Source organism: Typopeltis vanoorti, chromosome 3 (assembly GCF_054136105.1).
Source record: "Typopeltis vanoorti isolate ZY-2024b chromosome 3, IOZ_Tvanoo_1.0, whole genome shotgun sequence".
Classification (NCBI taxonomy): Eukaryota; Metazoa; Arthropoda; class Arachnida; order Uropygi; family Thelyphonidae; genus Typopeltis; species Typopeltis vanoorti.
In genome coordinates this window covers 50,387,562-50,409,904 of record NC_143551.1, presented here as the reverse complement: position 1 = coordinate 50,409,904, position 22,343 = coordinate 50,387,562, and the positions used below count along the sequence as shown (strand labels likewise).

General features: G+C 36.3%; 1 protein-coding gene and 1 pseudogene across 1 annotated transcript in view; both read left to right on the top strand.

The window, feature by feature from the left end:
• LOC150108117 (uncharacterized) overlaps window positions 1-22,343 on the top strand; it is a 246,960-nt gene that overhangs the window by 5,640 nt on the left and 218,977 nt on the right. The window contains exon 2 of the mRNA XM_090390602.1: window positions 19,820-19,940. The gene's annotated coding sequence lies outside the window, so the exon portion shown is untranslated. The remainder of the gene's footprint in view (window positions 1-19,819; window positions 19,941-22,343) is intronic.
• On the top strand, window positions 8,349-8,738 carry LOC150108118 (protein CFDP2 pseudogene; annotated as a pseudogene).

Below are 22,343 nucleotides of genomic sequence, written 5' to 3'. Positions count from 1 at the left end.
AAGCTGTTGATGATGGTTTTTTCCATCACTTTCATGACTATTGAGGTGAGGACTTTGATACAGTAATTTAAATGCTTCTTCCATGATGATGAGTATGACAGCAGATGCCAAATGAATATGACTACTTATATACAGTAGGTTATACAGGATGAGTGTTATTCTGGAACATGTTTTTAGCACAACTGGAGGGATACCATATAGACCAGGAGATTGATTAGAATCAGTGGAAATGGAGAAGGAATGTTAGTTGTGGATATTTGAAGTTCCAAGGAAGATGGTCCCACTGGGTATTTTGACTGTAGAAAGTCAAACGTTGGAGTCAGGTATTTGATGAAGTTAGATTGATAATCTGAATCTCGGGAGCAGTAGAGACAGCAAATGAATGCAACATGGATTGGTAGAAATTTTAGCCAAAGCAAATCAGAGGGATGTGGGTTTGAAAGTTTTTCATTCTCTAACATTGCATTCATCAGGATTGACATTCCACATAACATCTTTGTGTCAGAAGGAATTGTGCAAGATGAAGTTTAGACAGTGGTTGATGAGGTTGCAAGCTGAGGTACTGTTAGAAATAATAACCCTGGTTTTTATGACCAAAAGTGGTAAACATTGTTCATATTGCTGTTGAAGCCTCAACTATTCAAAGTGGACATGTAAACTTTTTAGAGTTTTTTGTGATCCACAGTTAAACCATATTTCAGTTATCTTTCATTGTATGTGGAGAAAAAGAGTTAAATAAAGAGAAGGGCATTCAGTGAGGGGAGTAAAATACTTGTAGACATACCCTTCCACATGGAACAGCTATCCACGTTTGGCCATGACATTTCTTCCTGGGTACCATCAACTCACTTCTAGGTATGAATTGGTGGAGTGAGTGACATAATATTTATCACTAACTGATCAGGAAGCCTTTGGATTTGTTTTGTTAGTTTTGTTTCCATATATTCTCTAGCAACTAGCCTGCAGAATCATTTACTACTGTAACCTTAAATGGTAGAGGTTCTGGGTTTCTACAGCATATTTAGCATGTCCTTGAATGGTATCTCCCACACTTCATCTGAGAAGAGTGGAGAGACCAGAGGAGGTACCCTTTTGCACTGAAGACCAAATATAGCAGTAGGCCACTTCAAGTCCAGTAAGTGAGGTGGTGGTGTTTCACTAGGCAGCAAAGACATAACCTAGAAATGTATATTGAGCTCTTACTAGTTTTTCCATAATCTTAACAAGCACAGGAGAAATACCACTGGTCATGGTTTCATACTTCTATTCTACCACCATTCATATGCACTGACACTATCTTATCCTCCTTCCACCTCTCAGGAATTCACCCCCATTACAAGACTTTCATTAAACACCCAGGTCAGTGGCATAGTTAATTCCTTAGTGCATTTCTTTTGTACAAATGGTGAAATTCCATGCACAGAATGTCCAAGTGGCCCTTTGGAATATGTCACCTCAAATTTGTGCTCCTAATTAATCTTTTCATAAAACTGTTTTCTTTCTAATCTCAGCACCAATACCAAATGATAGTACAATAATAGTTCTTAAGTAGCTGAAGAACTCTGTAGAGATCTGTGCGTGTCCTTTGAGTGACCCAGAAAAAAATTTTGCATTGAATTATGGTGAAAGAGATGTTTATTTTAGCAGGTACAAATGATTTAGCAAGTGACAAGTGTATGCAGTGAGACATGAAAGAGTTGTTAGTGCATGCAAAAAAGAAAGTGAGAAACTAAAAGCTGAGCCTGTTGCCATGGTATGATAGAGGTGAGCTGAGACAGAGAGCTATGATTGCAAATTTTGAAGTTTGAGGATGAATGATGCTATAATCCAAGGGGTATATGGGAGATTGTAGATAACATGCATTCACATATTAGCATGATGAGTACAGGTCGAATAATTATCATGGGGATTTCAACTATGGGGACTAGATTGGGTGGAAGAATGGTGACAGGCAGTGAAGGAGACATGAGGTTCATGAATGCTGTATCTGATCATTGCATCAGAGAACTTAACACTAACCATTCTAGCTACTCCACCTGGAGAAAATTATCATCTAGTCTTGACCTGGGAGATTGCCAGACATGAAGAATTTTCTATTAAGAAGAGATATATCTGGAATTACAAAGCAGCAGGTGATTATGACAAATTGAGGAGTCAGCTTTCTGCAGAGCCATGGTATAACAATTTCGAAGAAGTTGGTTGTGGTAGTGGTGCATGGGAGCGGTCAAAGGGTATTTGAAGAAAGCAGTATTGGAATATATACCTAGAATCAGAAGGATAAACCAGGTAGGAGTTACATGGATAAATAACTTCATTGAGCAGGAGTTGAACACAGAAAAGATTGTGGAAGGATTATAAAGAAAAAGATGATCAGCATGCCCATGAACAGTATAAGGTGCAGCAAGAAGGATGACTGGTATGGTAAGGAATGCCTATTAATTATGAGTGAAAGCTTAGGTGATGAGGCCAAAAGAAACTCTAAAGAATTCTTTCCCTGTGTGGCAAGTAAAAGGAGGAATGACTATGGAAGGATGACTTTAAACACTGCTCATGGTTGGAAGGTAACAGAACCAAACCAAATTGTTGAATTACTGAGTGAGCATTTTGCAGGAATGTACCATCTAGGTCAGGGTCTTCAACGCATGGCCTGTGGAGCTCTTTGCCATGGCCCGCAGGTCATTTTGAAAAAACTACTTAACATTATTATTATTATTACCACCCCAAGACCTCATGGAGTCAAAGACTCATCTGGGAGGTCCTTTTACCACATACACACGGCTCATCATACCGTGTTTTAAACACATTCAAACTCTTTGCAGACACCACATTCTCAGGCAAGGCATTCCAATCATTCATAACTCTGCACGAAAAAAAACCTGCCTCTCACTCCCCTACTCACACCCTCTTTATACAGTTTCCAGGGATGACCTCTGGTTCTCCCCTGATCTCCCACTATTCTCTGTAAAACTTCTCCAGTATTGATCCTATAACAACCCTTACCAACTTGTAGGTCTCTATCATATCTCCCCTCTTCCTCCTGTCCACCAGACTATGCAAATTACATCTTCTCAATCTTTCCTCATACTCAACATTCCAGAGGTCAGAAACTACCTTAGTCAGTCTCCTTTGGACCCTTTCCAACATCTCTTCATCCTTCTGAAAACCCAATGACCAAATCTAGTCCATGTGTGGCCTAATCAAGGCCTTATACAAATGGAACAAGAATCTCCCTACTTCTACACGTCAGTGTGCTCTGCATCATTCCCAGAAGCCTTTGTGTTGTCTTCACAGTTTTGGCGATGTGTCCCCTAAATTTTAGTTCCTTATCCACTATCACCCCCAGATCTCTTATTTCCTCTACCTCCACCAATATATTCTCACCAAGCATAAATTCTGCATTCAGTTGGTTCGTCCCAACTTTGCATCATCTGCAAACAACTGAATATCTCCATCCAAATCTTCACCTATATCATTAATATACAAGTTAAACAGCAATGGACCTAAAACAGACCCCTGAGGCACTCCAGTATTGACTTTCCTTTTCCTGGATATTGCTCCCCCATACACAACTTGTTGATACCTATCAGATAGCCAGTCTCCAATCCAATGCACCAATCTAATATCCAACCCCATCTGCTCTAGTTTGACTGTCAACCTATCATGAGGTACTCTATCAAAAGCCTTTGCGAAATCCAAGTATGTTACTGTGTATCCTTTTCCTCTGTCCAAGGAAGCAGTCACTTTATTGTAATAAGTAAGTAGATTACTAAAACATGACCTCCCTTTAGCAAATCTGTGCTATCCATCAAAGATAATACCATTGTTATCAACCCAACTCTGGATCCTAGTTCTCACAAGCTTCTCCAACAACTTAACCACAACACCTGACAACATTAAAATGGGATTAAATAAACAATAATTTCAATGAAGCCCACGGGCCACTAAGCTATACTGCGGTATTTAGAATTGTAAGATGCTTTCCAGATTCACAAGGAACGCTGTGCATTTGATACTTTACATAAAATCCTATAAAAATAAATATTAAATAGATATGCTTCTTCAGCCAGCACCAAGCAGTACTTTAGTACTAACGTTGCAGGTAGATGGCTGAAGCAGTAGTTCGTTCGAGTGCACTGTCTAGTGCCTTCCAAATACATCTCATATATCTGGAAGGCACAGGTGGCCTGCGGCCATGCGTTGAAGACCCCCTGAACTAGGTGGTGATGTTGCAATGCCAGATGTGATGTTGACTGATGGAAGAATAGAGGTTGAAGAAATGGAGGTGCTTAAAATATTGTGGAATCTCAATACGAATGTTGCCATAGGATAAGATGGTATATCAGCCCATGTATTATGAGAACGTGCAAGGGATTTATCAGCTCCTCTGACTAGTATGGTTAATTTAAGGCTCAGTACTAGGAAGTTACCAATGGAGTGGAAAGAGGACAAAATAGTTCCATTGCATAAAAGAGACTCCAAGACAGAATTGGCAAATTATAGGCCAATCAGTATCTTAGGAGTGGTGGTTAAGGTATTGGAGAAATTGGTGAAAGACAGAATTTAGGACTGTAAGGGACAACATGGTTTTGTGTCTTACCTTAGTTGCTTACTTTTTATAATAAAGTGACAATGCAGTTGGATAAGGGAAATGGCTACTCAAAGATAATGCTGGACTTTGCAAAAGCATTGGACAAGATTCCACAGAACTCTGTTAAAAAATTGGAGCAAATGGGATGGATATGAATCTGGCAATTTGGATTAGAGGATGGCTGATGGAGAGATATCAAAGAGTGGTTTATGAAGGAGTTGAGTTCAGGAGAAGGCAAGTGACCAGTGGTATACCACAGGGCTTAGTACTTGGTCCTCTGTTGTTTAGTTTTTATATCAATGAATATAGGAAATGATTTGAATACAGGAAATATTTGTTTGCTGACAATACTAAACTGAGAAGAGCAGTGGTAAATGGTGATGCAGGTATCCTGCAGGATGGGCAAAGGTAAATGGCTGCCAGGTTAATGTGGCCAAGTAAGGTTCTGATTTCTTCCCAAAATGATTTGGGAAGAGATCAGAAGTGGTGTACTGTATGGAACTGAACTGCAGGAAACTGAGGCCAGGGACTTGGTGTGATTGTGGAGAGGGAGTTGAAGTTTAGAGGGCATATTGCAAAGGTAAACAGAACAGTACATCAGATTACGTTATTGAAGAACACTCACAAGCAGGGATAAAAAGGTTATTGTTCCCCTATGTAAGGCTTTAATAAGGCCACATATGGACTTCTGTGCACAGATCTGGACTCTTAAATTCTATGGAGATGAACTTGTGGATAGGATCAAGAGGCAAGTGACAAAGATTGTGGCAGGTCTGTGGAATGCTATGAGAATAGATTGATGCTCTGTAGGCTTCAACAATTAGCTGATAGGCCAAGAAAAGGAGACATGATAAAAGCATTTAAGTAATTAAAGGGATTTTATAGGATTGACACTGAAGGCTTTTTTTCAGTACAGGGCAAGAAGGGAGAAAACAAGATGTCACCAGTGGAAGTTGTGTAAGAGTATGGTTAACAAGAGTGTTAGGACTAGACTTTTTTGCTGGGAGTGTGGGTTGCCAGAGGTGGTTGTGGATGCTTCATCAGTGAATGAGTTAAACAAGAGGTATTGATAGGTATTGTGTGAATGACAGCTAGTATGTGAATAATGGATCTCCCATGATGAGTCCTCTGACTCCATGGAGATATCTGTGTAATAATATTTTTTTTTTGACCAGGAGCCCAGTTAAATTCAGCCCAGTGCATAAAAAAGTTCTGGGGCCCAGCCCTGGAACTCTTTTATGCACCAGACCTAGAACATTTTTCTGTTTTGTGACTTTTCTCCCTTTATGGTAATTATGCCAACATTATTGTGTTATTATTCAACAATTGTTTACAGTTTTGAATGTCTATATAAAGTGAATATCAACAGTCACCCGATTACGAATGCGTGATGAAAGGGATAGAGAGATTTGGAGCTTCCTGTAATGTCATCTTGCAGCAATTGACAAGCAAACCTTATTGCAGTGTAGTGTAGCAGAATTTTGGCAGACTTGTAGTGATATTTTGTCTTTTCTGGTTGGCACTACTGTCAACAACAATAGAACAGCAGATTAGCAGTTGTTTATCAGAGCTTGTGATTGTGAGAAGCACAAAGAAAATCTTGTAATATTTTTCTGTTTATGTAGGCCTACTATTTCAACTATGGATAAGTACATTGAACTGAAAAATAACTCGGATGATGATAATACAAAACAAGTTTGTAATGACAGTTTGTGTGTAGTTTCCGAAGAGAAAGAAGTCTGTAACGAATCTACAGAAACACAGGATTCCTATCAGTTGCAATGCGATAATATCAATATGTTGAACAAAAGGAAAGACTTGCTGACTTGCTGGACACTCAACCAGTGGATAGCATTCAAAGGTAAATACAATTGGTTAATTTGTAAGGATGGAGGTTTGGTGTGTATAACATGTACAGAGGTACAGACCCTAGGTGCAAGTTCTTCACATCACAGTATTCACTTAGCATCAGAGTGGATAAATGGATTAATACGTATTAAAGAGGAAGGGTCTAAACAATGCCAACAAAAGCAACTCAGAAAGAAAATTTACGAACATCGAGATACCAAATCTCACAAAAGTGCAAAAGCAATTATTAGAAGTAAAAGTGAGAATTCATTGCGACACATTGTAGAAGAACAGAACTCTTTAGCTCACGAAATCACGTGCCGCGTGTTTCGCACTACGTATCATATTGCAAAGCATAATTGTCCTTTTGTAGATCATCCAAAATTAATTGATATTCAGATTCTTAATGGGCTAGATGTGGGGCATGCTTTACATAGTAATGTGACATGCACTGAGATAGTGAATCATATTGCAAAACAAATGAAACTCAAAATTGCAGACAGCATTAAAAAAACCATAGAACCAAAATTTCTATTATTCTGGATGAAAGTATATCCATATCTAACCAGACTGTTCTGATAGTGTACATACAAGGTACAATAAACGGTGGTGCTGTTACAACACTATTCTTTGATTTAATTCAATTTGAAAGCACCAAAGCAATGGACATTAAGAACTCACTTATGAAGTGTTTTGAAAAACATGGTCTGAAAAAGAATAATGGAAGAATAATAATAATGGATGAGAAGAATAATGGAAGGCAAAATCAAAGGAAAAAGAGAAAGATCAAGGGAAAGATACTTTGATCAAATAAAACAAAGCACTGGACTAAAAACATGCTATGAAATAAAGAGAAAAGCAAACAGAAGAGAAAAATGGAAGGAAATGCCGCTGAGCTACCAGTCATAAGACTGATGCAACAGAAGGAGGTCTGAAAAAAGATATCCTGCAGGAAATTCTAATTTGATTATGTACAGATGGGGCTTCAGTTATGTTAAGGAAACGAGCAGGTTTGGCAAAATTGATGAAAGAAGATTTTCCAACAATTTTAACATGGTACTGTATAAATCATCGCTTAGAACTTGCTGTGCACGATTCAATGAAAGATGTTACGATAACAAATCATTTTGTGGTGTTTCTTGATAAGGTGACAGTACAGAGAAATTGACTAAGATCTTTAAGAACTTTGGAATGTGCTGAAGACAGATTGACTGAATGCATTTTGCAGAACCTGGTCAGTAGGATTGGTGGGGCAGATATAATTGAGACATAAGTTGATAAAGGGTTGTTACCCTCCTTCTGTGGAAGAAATTTTTTCATAGGGGAGACAAGCCCCTTCATCCCTGTAAACAATGTAAAGAGGATTGAGTAAGGAGCAGGTTCTTTGTGTGAAAGTGGTTTGCAAGTGGAATGCATTGCCAGAGAGTGTGGTGAATTACATGTTGAATGAGTTTAAAGCATGGTTTGATAGCTTTGTGTGTGTGTGTGTGAGATGTGTACCTCTCGCAATGAATCTTTTGACTCCATAGAAGTCTAGTGTTAATGAAAGAATAAATGCATACATATGATAACTCTGCCATAGGTGGAGCTTATACTCGTCCCTATGCTGGTCCTAAACCCAAGTAAAAGAGGAAGGTTGAGCAATGGACCAATCGCCCATCCTTGTAAAAAAATTCCTGATTACAGAAACCATGAGTGAAGTAAGAAATCCCTTGGGGCAGAGTGCCCGACAGATTAGTATTTATAGCACTTTGGAGAGGAGCCAGCAACTATGTTGCAGGTGGGACCAAGCCTTATGGAACCTCACTTGCGGATGAGGTCAATCACTCACCCTAAAATTAAACTTAAAATCGGAACATGGAACGTTTGCACAGTGTATCAAATAGGAAAAACTAGGCAGATAGGCAATGAGATGAGTAAATATGGTATTGATATCTTAGGAATTGCTGAAACAAGATGGACAAGCTTTGGCGAGATGAGAACAACTGACAAATACTGCATATTTTATTCTGAGAATGATGAAAGACATGAGAAAGGAGTTGTGGTGGTTTTAAGTGAGAAAGCAAGGAAACATTTGATTGATTTTAACCCAGTAAATAATCGAATAATTAAAGCAAGATTTTTCTCCAGGTTCACGAAATTAACCATCGTACAAACATATGCACTTACAAATGATGCTAAAGAAATGGAGAAAGCTCAATTCTATGATCAACTTCAAAAAGTGATTGACAAAGTTCCTAAACATGACCTACTCATTTTGATGGGAGACATGAATGCTAAAGTAGGAAAAAGTGATGGATGATGAAATGAACATGCTATTGGAAGCAAGGCGAGTGGTGAACAAAATGAAAATGGAGAGCTTTTAACATCTTTCTGTGAATTAAATAATCTCGTCATAGGAGGCAGTATCTTCAAACATAAGGAAATTCACAAAATAACATGGACTTCCCCTGATGGAAAAAAACATAAAATCAAATCGATCACATTTCTATATGTAACACTTTCAAGAGGACATTACAAGATGTAAGGGTCAAAAGAGAAGTTGATGCAGCTTCAAACCATTTTCTGCTAACTGCAGTAATTAAACTAAAGCTAGCAAGAAATTCTAGACTAAGAAAGAATAAGAAAATTAAATATAATATTGATGAACTGAAAGAAAATAAAATAAAAGAGAAATTTACCAATGAACTGAAGAATAGGTTCTCAGTTTTGGAAGAGTCAAATGAAAATGACAAGGAAAATAAGATTGAAGCTAACTGGGAAAAGTGTACAGAAGTCTTCAACAAAATGGCAGAAGATATTTTAGGAGTGGGAAGCCACACAAAGAATGGATTACAGGAAATACATTAAAATTAACTGAAGAAAGAAAGAAGATAAAAGAGAAAATAACTCCAAGGCAGAAAGATTACGCAGAGAATACCAAGAAGTACACACGATGGTGAAGTGCTCCACTAGAAATGACAAGAGAAACTACTATCAGCAGTTGGCTGAAGATGTTGGCTGAGAGTGAATGATACTGGAAATCTTGGAGAAGTTTATGAAATTATAAGGCAACTTGGAAAAACTTACCAGAAGAATGAATGTTGGGTTCAGGATAAAAATGTTCAACTACTAACTCACGAGCAAGAAGTCCAACACAAAGATGGAAAGAGTATTTTGAAAAACTACTAAATGTTAAACATGATTCTATAAATCCAAATATTGAGTCCCTTTCAAGGAGATACCAAATGAATTCAAACTTGATGTAAACATGGGAGAAATCACAGTGCAAGAAATCATGGAAGCAATCAAGATCCAAAAGAATAGAAAAGCAAGTGGAAATGATGACATCAGTGCTAAACTGCTCAAAGCTGACCTAAAAACATCAGCAACTATACAGCATAAACTGTTTAATTTCATCTGGATGTCTAAGAAGGTTCCGAGTACTTCAAAAGAATCACAGATAGTAAAAATTCAAAAAAAAAAAAAAAAAAAGGTGATCTTACAGACTGCACCAGCTGGAGAGGAATCAACCTATTTGTCAGTACCATCAAAGATCTTCACTAGAATTATAATAAATAGAATAAAAGATAGTACTGAGAAAATACTGAGAATAGAACAAGAAGGTTTTAGAAATTGAAGAAGCACATTGAATCAAATTTTTATTCTTAGAAACATAATTGAACAGAATGTTGAACTAAATTCATCTATATATCTTTAATTTCACTGATTTTGCTAAAGTATTTGACAGTATATACAGAGAATATCTATGGCAAATCCTAAAAACTTATGGATTCCCTGATAAAATAATTTGTATGATGGAAGTAAAGGACAAATTCTAGTAAATGGAACAACTTTTGAAAGTTTTGACATCAAAACTGGTGTTAAGCAAGGATGTGTCATATCTAATGCTTTTTCATCATTGCCATAGACTGGATAATGGGACACGCCTTGTAAAACCTGAAAACTGGGACAAGATGGAACATTGACACCACATTAGAAGATTTAGACTATGCTGATGACATTGTACTACTATCATCTAGATTTGAAGATATGAAAATTAAGGCAACAAAGCTAGAGGAAACTGCTAAACAAATAGGCTTATACATCAATGAGAAGAAGACCAAAATATTAAAAATCAATAGTAATCAACAGAATGACCAAATCTTTATATAAGTGGAAATCAGGTAGAAGTGATAAATACTTTTAATTACCTCAGAGCAGCTGTTAACATGGAAGGTGGTACCAACGGAGGCATTGCATTAAGAATAAAAAAATCTTGCTATGCATTTAAAATTTTACTGAAAATTTGGAAATCATCAAATATAAAAATGAACTTACAGGTGCAAATTTTTAATTCAACCGTTAAATCTGTACTACTTATGGAAGTAATCATGGAAATTAACCAAACAACAAGAAAATAAAATGAATGTCTTACAAACAAAATGTCTTTGCAGAATTCTCAAAATTTATTGACTAAATAAAATTTCAAATATTGAAATATACAACAAAACAAAAACCGAACCCGTTGTTGTTGATTGCTGATATTTCGCTAGTGTTATAACCAGCATCTTCAGAGCACAGAAACACAGTTTGTCACAATACGCGTGACTACAACAACATGGTGTAACAAACTAATTTAACAAAATTGTAGCAACAACACAAAGACTAAAGCCCTAAAAAAAACAGAGAGAGAAAACAGGTACTCGTTATGTCTTAAGATGACTGTCTCCCAAATCTTAGGCAAATTTATACTGCCAAATACGACTGTATAAATGTGTTGTTGCTACAATTTTTTTTATTTTTATTTTTTATTTTTTATTTTTTTTTAGATAGAGGGCACCTAATTACGACTTTAGTCTTTGTGTTGTTGCTACAATTTTGTTAAACTAGTCCCTTTGTTACACAATGTTGTTGTAGTTGCGCGTACTGTGACAAACTGTGTTTTTGTGCTCTGAAGATGCTGGTTATAACATCAGCGAAATATCAGCAATAAGTCGATAAATAATTATTTACTTATAATTCTGTGTTCTGATATATACCGTCAAAATTAAACAACATGTATGACGAACACATAAGCCTTTCTACACGTTTGAAAAACCAAACCCATCACAATAGAGTTAAAAAAATGCAGATGGACATGGATAGGTCATGTACTGAGAATGCCAACATCAGAACACACAAGAACAGCACTGACATGAGTGCTTGTTGGTAAAAGGAAGAGGGGAAGACTCAAAATGTCTTCCCCTCTTTGGGAAGACATTTTGAGTCTTCCCCTCTCAAATGCCATGCTGCCAGGTAGTTATCAAAGAACGAAACAAACTAGGATGGTCGAGCTTGGGGAGAGCAAGAGAAGCAGCACTGGACCTGAAGAGGATGGTGCGCTAAACTCATGGCCTCATCCACCTCATAAGTGTAAAGAGCATTAAGCAGTAAGCAAGCAAGCACACACGGATGATGTGTGTACTGCCTAGTTGAGTGAGTGGTTAGCTTATCCACTCTCCAACTAACTGGCTGCAGGTTCAGATCCTGTTATGGACATGAATGTTTGTGATTGTCGTTAACTAGGAATTAAATTTCATTGTCCATTGTGAGATTACCACCTCACATATTGGAGGCCTGAAGTGGCTTCAAAAAAGTTCAATACTTGATCTCTAGAGCAGGAGTTTCTGGATTATGTAAAAAATAAAATAAAAATACACAAAAAATATAAATAAAATTAATAAAAATAGAAAAAAAATCTTAACTCGCCCATGGTACTGTTGTGTTATAGGTTTACAACCTTTCATGAGTAGGGTGTTACATAAAACAAAAAGTCTTCTTAATGAAGAGAGTTAGAATTATGCTAAAGCAATTAACTCTTTTTGCTATTGAGAAAATAGAAGCCAGCCAAACTCTCCTTGATGACTTATTTTCTTTTAATAATTTACATTAAAAAAATAACATGAAAAACTTTAGACTATTTGTTTTTCAATTTAAGGTTAGCCAAAATTGTTCCAAATAAGTTATGTTTTTTTGAAAATCTTGCTCAGTATTTTTATAAATTGCTAAACATCATGTACATTATTACCTCCATCATCCTTTCAAAATTTGGCCATTGTATCATATTTTTTTGAAACAGTGGGTAGACCATAGTACAACAAAGCATTTGACATTATCTGCTCTTGTTTTCTCTTCAAACGAACCATTGGAACACAGATGGCATTGCCTAGTATTTTTGTGTGGGAAGAACAGAGGTTGGGAAGTATCTACCTTTCAGTCTGAAGGGTTGGTCACCAGGTGATGCACATTCCAATTTAGTGGTTGCTCTCATTGTATGGAAGATTGGAAATATTTCTCTAATGAGAGCCAGTTCAAAATCTGCAAATATTATGTTTTTCCTTATTATACTTTTTGCAGTGTCTGAGAATTTAGAACTGTTATGTGCAGGAGATGAAAACAGAATTTCCTGTACTACATTGTGGCCTTATGTAAACATTCAGTAGAACTACTGTCTGACCTTTCCACTTCTCCTGTTATTGTATTCTGTTATACAGTGGGACTTTGCTATTAGCTGATTAGTCTGGATGATTGCATGCATGACTTGTGGTCATCATGCACACCTCCTGCTATTTTTACTATCCTTGGGAAGACCGGAACCATATGGCACATCTATAGAGAGATTTTGTCTGCCATATGCAATAGTACATATGCAACTCTCACTTATTGCTCCAAGTAGCTAGTAGTGGCCACACCCTGGGACCATGCCTCGATTGGTATGCAAAACTAAGTTAGGGTATCAACATTTTTTTGCTGTAGTGAAGGAGAGTGTCTTCTTTTTGTTGCACTTGAACACTGGAATGGCAGAGTTAACAGATGACCAAAATTTAATTTGACAATGGTAATGAAGGCATGACAGTAAACTATGTGATATAGTCCGGGCATGCTCAGAGTCAAAACAGAGATGTGGCCGGTCACCGTGGAAGAGACAGGAACCTCACCATGTAACTTTAATAGTAAACCATGAAACAAAGAACCATATCCGATTTAAGCAATAGAGACAAGTTTGGACACTGCAACTTTTTTCTCTTGGAAACATTACAGGGAAGAAAAGAAAGAAACTGGGGAATGTAAGACAGATACTATGAAAATGGCATATGAAAAAGATACCTTAAACCCTCTGGGGAGGATATCTTCTTATCCTTCATGTCTGAAAACCAAGAATCTTCTCTTAAGGCTTGCAACTTGGAATGTAAGGACCTTATATGAAGCTGTGAAGTTAGATAACTTTATACAAGAACTTGAAGCAATGAAAATTGCTGGTATTAGTCAAATGCACTAATAGTGGAAAAATAAACAGAGTTATTCAATTATATACTCATGTGGAGACAGTCATAGAATTGGAGTAGCATTTGTACTAAAAAATGAGATTGCCCAATCCTTACTTGAATTTTGGCACATAAGTGACAGAGCAAATGAATTAAAAATTGCTCAACCTTTAAATATTTTTATTGTCCAGATATATGCACCTACTTCTGATTACCCAGATGAAGATGTAGAATACTTCTATGAAGACATTCAAAATGCACTTAACAATGCCAAATCAGATGACATAACTCTTGTTATGGGGGGGGGGATCTTAGCACTAAAGTAGGCTCAGAAGAGATCTCTTCCTGCATGGGAAACCAAGGCTTGGTACATAGAAATCCAAGAGGAGAAAGATTAACACAGTTCTGTGAAGAAAACGATCCGGTAATAATAAATACTTTGTTTAGCCAACCTCCTAGAAGACTTGCACATGGAAAAAGCTCCGGAGACAGCTATACAAACCAGATTGACTATATAATGATTAAAAAAAGATTCCGGAATAACATCTTACAAGCCAATATATACCCAGGGATGATATTGGATCAGACCACAACCATGTAGTCATTAAAACAGCAATAAAATTAAAGAAAACAATGGAACCTATAAACATAGAAAAAAATTATCGCGGGCTACCTTAAAAATCAAGAAATACAAGATAAATTTTTAAGGGAACTGGCACAATCCACTGCTGTTAACGTTCCTGATTCCACCAAGTATCCTTACCCTAAAGATGAGATTGAGGATTCATTCATTCATATTTTCACTGGACATCCACAGATGCTGTATGTTCACTCCAATGCTCGATGATGTGCCACACCAAGCCTCGCCATGTAGTCCTGTTGTATGCTTTTCTGGAGGCTTCAACTCTCTGAAGATCAGTCACTCCACATACACCATCTATCCATCTCATTAAAGGTCTATCCCTTCTTCTTTTTCCAGGAACTTTACCTTCTTTACTGTTCTGAGAAGTCCTTTTTCCATCTTTTCAGTGTGTCCAAAATGTTTTAACTTTCTTCTGTCAGTATCCTTAAAGAGCCTTAAAGTTCTTCTGATCTTTTCTAACACCATTCATTTGTATGCCTTTCAGTATATGATATCCTCAACAGCCTTCTGAACACCATATCTCAAAAGCAGCCATCCTTTTGTTATCTGACTTCTTTAAGTTCCAAGTATCACATCCATAAGTCACTGTGTGAAAAACAACTGCATCCAAAATCCTCAACTTTGTTCCCATGGAGATAATCCATCCTTCCATATTTTAGACACATCTGATTGTTGTTTTACCTATTCCTAATCTTCTTCTGACATCTTCTGAACATCAATTCTTCACATTAATAATGGGTCCCAGTTACTCCAACTTGCTGACTTCCTCAATTCTTTCTCCTTTAAGGTACAATTGTTTCTCCAGAGCTTCCTTATTTGTATTTCCTTTGAAAACCATAATCTTTATCTTGCTAGGATTGAGTTGAAGTCCTCTGTTATTACTGATCTTGTTAACATTGTCAAGGATTTGTCCTAGTTCAACCTTGTCATTAAAGGAGTACTGTATCATCAGAATACCTCAGATTTCTGATCAATCTACCTACTATCCTAATTCCTGTGTTGAGCTTATCCACTGCTTCATGCATGATGTCCTCTGCATGTATACTAAACAAGTGAGGAGAAAGTAAACATCCTCGTCTAACTCCTTTTCTCACCTGAAGCCAATTAGTCAATCCAATGCTTGTTCTTACCTGGCTTCTTGCTCCCTGTACAAGTTGGCTATCAACCTGATAGTGTGTTGAGGAAAACCTATTCTTTTCATTACCTCCCAGATTTGAGGATAGATGGCAGAAATTTAAAGAGGGTATAAAAAAAAGGTAGTAAAACAAACGATTGCCAAAAAATTTGAGAAGAAGATGAGTAAACTCTGGAAGAATGACAAGATACTGAAAATACATGAAAAATATGGACTTAATTTCAACTTCAAAATATCGAAAACCATGCTGGTAACAAGAGAAAAAGGGAAAATACCCAATATAAATGTTAAGATCAGAGGAAATACTTTAGTATGGTCAGCACTGTTATGGAGCAGAAACCTGGACAATATCAAAATATTGTGAAAATAAACTAAAAGCCTTTGAAATGTGGATCCTCAGAAGAATCCTTAGAATCCCATGGACTGCCAAAAAAACTAATTTAGAGATATTAGAGATGATTGGAGAAGATAAGACTCTGTTGAAAACCATTATGAAAAGGAAAACCACCCACCATGGTCACATACTAAGACTCTCATAGCATCCATCTATAAAAAAGTGAATAAAATTGAATGTGAGAATTACAGAGGAATTTCTCTAAGTGTTCCAGATAATAAAATTTATGCAAGCATACTTGAAAAGAGGTTGAAAAAGATTGTGGAAGAGAAATTTGGAGAATAACAAGCTGGTTTCAGGCCAAATACAGGTTGTCAAGAACAGATTTTCACTTTAAGACAAATAGTTGAGAAATTATTGGAATATGACAAGGATCTGTACTTAAGTTTTGTAGATCTAGAAAAGGCATATGACAGGTTGCCCAGAGGAAAGCTTTTCAAAACACTACAATTAGATGGGGTGAATGGAACATTATAAGAGCAATACATAGTCTCTATTTAAGTTGTCATTTAGGAAATACAGGAAGATAGTTTGATGTAAAATCAGGGATAAGACAAGGATGCACATTATCTCCACTCTTATTCATCATCTACACTCTCTACCGATAATTGTCTGGACATCCCTGTTATTTGAATTTATGGAACATTTCAGGTTTGTTAATAACAAAAAAACTGATGTACAGATAGTAGGATCAGTATTTCATTGTAGCAGTTGAATACAGGTGGTATGTCAACACGACATGAACTCAGTAACTTCAAGAGAGGTGTTATTGTGGGCTGTCACATTGGTGGTATGTCCGTATGTGCCATTATGCTCAACTAGAGCATCCACAATCAACAGTTGGTGACATGATCAACAAATGGAGACATTCTGACATCGCTAGTGCAGGAATACACCCAGGGTGCGGCCAAAAATGACTGAAAGAGACAGGAGGGCGTTAAAATGGATGGCACACAAAAACCAGCTACAATCAGCACAAACCATCCAGAGTGCCAGTTACATTATGGTGAGCACTAATACTGTACAAAAAGAACTCCATTTACTGGGTTTCCATGTAAGAGCAGCAACACACAAGCCGAACATCACAACAACGAACAAGGCGGCTCGTCTGGCCTGGTGCAAAGAGCATGTGAACTGGACAGTTTACATTGGAAAACTATACTCTGGAGTAATGAATCAAGGTTCACCTGTTTTCAATCTAATGGCAGGGTGTGGAGGCAGCGTGGTGAATGCTTATTACCAAGTGTGTGGTACCCACAGTAAAGTTTGGTGGTGGAGGAGTAATGGTGTTGGGTGCTTTCAGCTGGTTTGGAGTGGGACCACCGGTCACTGTCTGTGTTTCCATGAAGGCAGTTCAGTACATTGTTATTCTGGATAATCAGGTACTGCTGACACTGGAATTTTTATGGAATGGACCTGTGTTACTATCAAGACGACAATGCCCCATGTCACAAAGTTTCGGCTGTTATAGAATAGTAAGAAGAGATGGCTATTAAACGACTGCTCTGGCATATGCATAGTCTTGACCTCAACCCCATTCAACACTTGTGGGGTGAATTGGAGTGATGATTGAGGTCTAGAGCAGCACGTCCTCAATTTGTCACTGAACTTAGTGCTGCTTTGATGGAGGAATGGAGACAAATTCTACCTGATGTCTGCCACTCATTGGTGGAAAGCCTCCCTCAAAGGGTGCAGAAGGTGATCAAAGCCAAAGGTGGACTTACAATATTAGAGTTTGTCTGCTGGTATCAATTGTTAATTGCTAAAGTTTCGGACAATTATTGGTAGGTAGTGTATATGGATCACATTATGAAAGAAAGTGGCATCAAGCCTGATATAAGAATTGGAGATGTCAAACTTAGCATCTTTGCATTATGCAGATGATGGATTAAACACATCTAATGCAAGTCTCTGGGATTGAATAACAGCCGTAACAAATTTGACATGAAAATCAGCAATAAAAAGACCAAAACTATGAAAATAGGCAGGTGCACAGAAAACTTCAGCTGCATTTGAATGGAGATCATATAGAACAAGTAAAATGTTTCAGCTATTAAGGTACAGTTTTTTATTGAAGATGGCAGGTTAAATCTGGAAATAGACAACAGAATAAGCAAAACTGATATGGTGGGTAGCCAGCTGAATAAATTAAAATGAATAAGGGAGAAATTAGCCAAAACACCCAAACTAGCAGTATACAAGACAGTGTTTAAACCAGTTTTAAGTTGTGGATCTGATAGTTGGATTAGAAATAAAAGTACTTTATCAAAGACGACTAGATGCCACAGATATGAGGGTTCTGAGAAAAATTAGGGGTAGGGCAATGGCATCATATTAAAAATGAAGATATTAGAAAGAAACTTGACATTATTAGCATTCAAGAATGTGTCAGCTAATCTAAGGTAGCCACTTAAATAAAATGGGTGAAGAAAGGTAGCATAACAGGTGTTTGATGTCAAGATGGCAGGAAAGAGTCCCAGAGGAAGACCAAGGTCTAGGTGGATTGATTCAGTCAAAAGTACCTTAGAAGCACAAAATGTTAGATATGACAATATTGGAATGCTCACAAATAACAGACATTTGAAGGAAAATTGTTCATAGGAGATATTAATGTTAAGTTTACACTAATAATAAGTAAACTTAATCATGTAGTGCTGTCATAGTAACCCTGAACATCCCTTAGGGGTACATATCAGGAAATTGATGATAATATGCCTTTATTTTGTTTTTATTTTTTTCATTATAAACATCTCTTCTTTCTTAAATTCTTTTACTATCATTTCATTATTCTATTTTTTATCATCATCATCATCATCAAATTCCTGCCATGTACCCTCAAGGGGTGTACAGGATATGACAGTATTACATGAAAAAATTACATCATTACTAACTTCCTGTCTACAGTTTTCTTCCAAATCAGTCTGTTTTCAGATTTGTTCCAGTAGCTGACTTTTCGCTGTTCGCCCTGGTTCCCTGGCAAAAACAACGGGGGGCCTTGTTTAACCAGGCGACGCCCCAGCTGGCATGAAATTTTGTCATGTTGTACCATCATTTTTTTATTTTGGTTTAACCAATAATAATACAATTTGGTTGGCTAAATCCCAAATTGCCAGCCCATCCTCGTTCATTCAGTATCAAAGTAGATACCGAACAGGGTGCACCACGAGAAGGTGAGGATTGGACGATAGGTCAGAAGCCCTGGTCGGTTCTCCGCATTCCTTTAAAGGCTATGTGGAGGTCTCCTCTCAGTTATACAGCTTTGACCCTTAAGCACCCCCTATTTTTTATTATTATAATTTTAATTCCCTTTTTTATTATTATTTTTTATTATTATAATTTTAATTCCCCTTTCTTATTCTAGTTACTTTATTTTACTGCTCACCACTTTCAGTATCGATTATTTTCTTTCAGTAAATCACATTTGAAGTGAACAAACCTCCTGAAATGTATGGTAAAATTGAATCGTAACTTATAGGCAACTGTTTCTCTTGCTTTGTTAAGTCTCAAGAAGTTAAATCTAATAAATAGAAACTCACTTTTAATGTTTCATCTTTTCTAGTTCTAGTAATATTATTTAAAAATTGGACAGATAGTTCTTACGGATCACTTCATATGTTCAGTTATAGAACTAAAAAAAAATGTAGTTTTTATTAAAACTACATTTTTTTAAAATAAAAAAAAAATTTTTTTTAATTAAAAAAAAATTTTTTAATAAAAAAAAATTCATTAACTATTTAGAACCAGATTTTTTTTAAAATTCTGGTTTTAAATAGTTAGTGAATATGTTAAACATGCATATTAATGGATTAATGCATGCCTTTTTTATTTAAAATGGCTGCATATGTTATGATATTACTTAAGATTACACATTCTTTTTTTTTTTTTTTTTTTTTTTCCCCCATAATGAAAATTATTTTTGTTTTAGGCTTCATGTGGTTCAAAATTTGGAAGGCGATGATATAGGAGTAATGTATTCAGGTCTTTCTGAAGACCTGTAAATCTTGCTTATATGCCCTTCATAATTTCCTGGGGAAAAGAAAAGAAATGTAAGCTGGCTTTTTATTATTTTGTAAGTTTATTTTAAAAAAAAAATTTTTTTCTAACAGACATGGTAGAGAGACACGTATAAACTTATTAAGAAGAATATAACTGAGGTAGGGATTTACGCACTTATGAGGTAACTTGAACCTATACCATTTCTAGAAGTTGCAAAGAAAAAAGTTAGCAGTGCAAGGAAATAATAAAGAGGAGCTTCTTGGAGAAACAGCATGCGATTAAATTCCTAGTGTTAGAAGAATAAAAATGGATTGTAAAGATGAATAAGCTCATTAGGTAAGAGCTTTATAAACTGTGAAGAGAGAAGAGGAATCAGCAGTATAAAGTACAGGTTAGAAGAGTGATAGAGCATGATAAGAAAAGAAAAATCAGATCAATGGAAGTTAACTAAGCAGTCCAGATGAAATCCTAGAATCTTTACTGCAATGTGGTAAGAAAAAAAATAAAAATAAAATAATTCTGGAGAAATTATATTAAGGAATACAGACAATAAGAGCATGACAACTATAGAAGAAATAGGTTAACTGCTTAATGATCAGTATCATCCAAGGTCGGTCAGATGGGGAGAATAGATGAGAGGTCTACATTGCACATGTGGGAATATGGTGTAAAATCTTGATACAGGTTACATCAGTGGAAGTATTTCAGAATATCTGTTATTGGAATGTGCAGGTATGGATAATGCATTTGACTTGGTTGTTTGAGTCAACACAAGCAGAGTCCATAAGGAATGGAAGAAGGGATTATTTTTGCATTCTGGAGGAATACAAAGATGATTCTGGTTGCAAAATGGTGATGCCAAAATTGTACAGCAAATTAAGATAGTCATTATATGTTTGGTATTGTTAAAAATCTTAGAAAAAGCTGGATAAAATGCAAATTGCAGAATCTTTAAATAGGAAATCACTGCACTAAAGGCATTGGTAAAAAAAAAAAAAAAAAAAGTACAGTAATATCGTGGTGTATCCATTTGATGGAATCTTCCAGGGAAGATTATTCACAAAAGATTCAGAACTTATTGTATATTAACACTGCTGATAAGTTAATGGTTAAATGGTTAGATAATTCAGTATCTCTGTTCTGGAAACGAAACGTCATCCTTTTTCAAGACACTTCAATAAGCTAGTGGAATGGATAAGAAGAGGATAATTAAATGACAGTTGTCAGAAAGTAGTGCCATTGGGGGGGGGGGCAGTAAGAGATTAAGGATGATTAGCAGTACACCATAGATACCTATCCATGGACCTTTACTGTTCAATATTTATGATAATGATATTGAGGAATGTATGGAGAGACATATCCAGTTGCTAAATTAGGTAGAATAATAAGAAAATGTTCTGCTATGAAACATCTGCAAGAGTTTGATGTTATGAGCAAAGGATAGTGGATGGCATTTCACTGGTGCAAGATGCAAAAGTATGTGCATTTTGGGTTGACAGGATTCCAAATGGCATACTACAAAAAATTAATGAAATGGTCACATTGCTTTCTGTTGTTTCTACCAAACAAATCTGATACTGAATTAGGAGATTTGATAAAGGGAGAAGTTTGTAAAGAAATTTCATCTGATACAGGTAGGTGAAATTTTTCCCACCTATGAGAGGAGGTGACAGAACAAGAGTTCATTTATTTCCATGAACAATAGTTTACAAGAATTATGATAATGTGGCTAAATGTAATGTGGATGAGACTGCAAAATAGAGAAATAGCATGCTTGTTTGGGTTCCTCACAGTGCAAAATGTGAGCTAAACTGAAGAAATGATTAATGAGATATAAGTATGAGGACAAATGCAAGAAAAAAGTGAATGGGAAAGTACAAAAGTGTGAGAAATAGAGATGATATTGTATGGAGATTGGATGATAAGAGGTGTACTTAATGCAAAAGTGACGAAAGCATGTTTCCCAGTCATAAAGATCAAGAATGTTAGCAATGCTGTTAGTTTGCAGAGAGGAGAAGTGAAAGCATCGATTGTTTTGGCTGGCACAATGATTTGAAAAGGGGAGAAATCTACAATGAGAGAAGATATGAAACAGTTGCTGATAGAGGCAAAAAAAGAAGTGTGAGATAGTAAACATTGCTAATGAATCAATGAGAAGATTGTGCAGGAGAAAATTGTGTGATTTACAGATATATGAAGTAAATTTGATTGATGAAAGGATTTGTATATGCCTGATGGACTGTATTTAATTTATTTTTGGAGTTAGATGTTGGGAGAAACTCTCGTTCAACGAGAGATTGGAAGTGCAAATCAGAGAAAATAGGTACTTGGGGAGAGAGAGAGAGTGAGATGTAGTCATGTGTGGAGTCATACATCCCTGGAAAAAATGAATGTGTGTATATGGAAGCAGCTACACTATGCCAAATATAATTTCACAGATTTCAAATCCAATT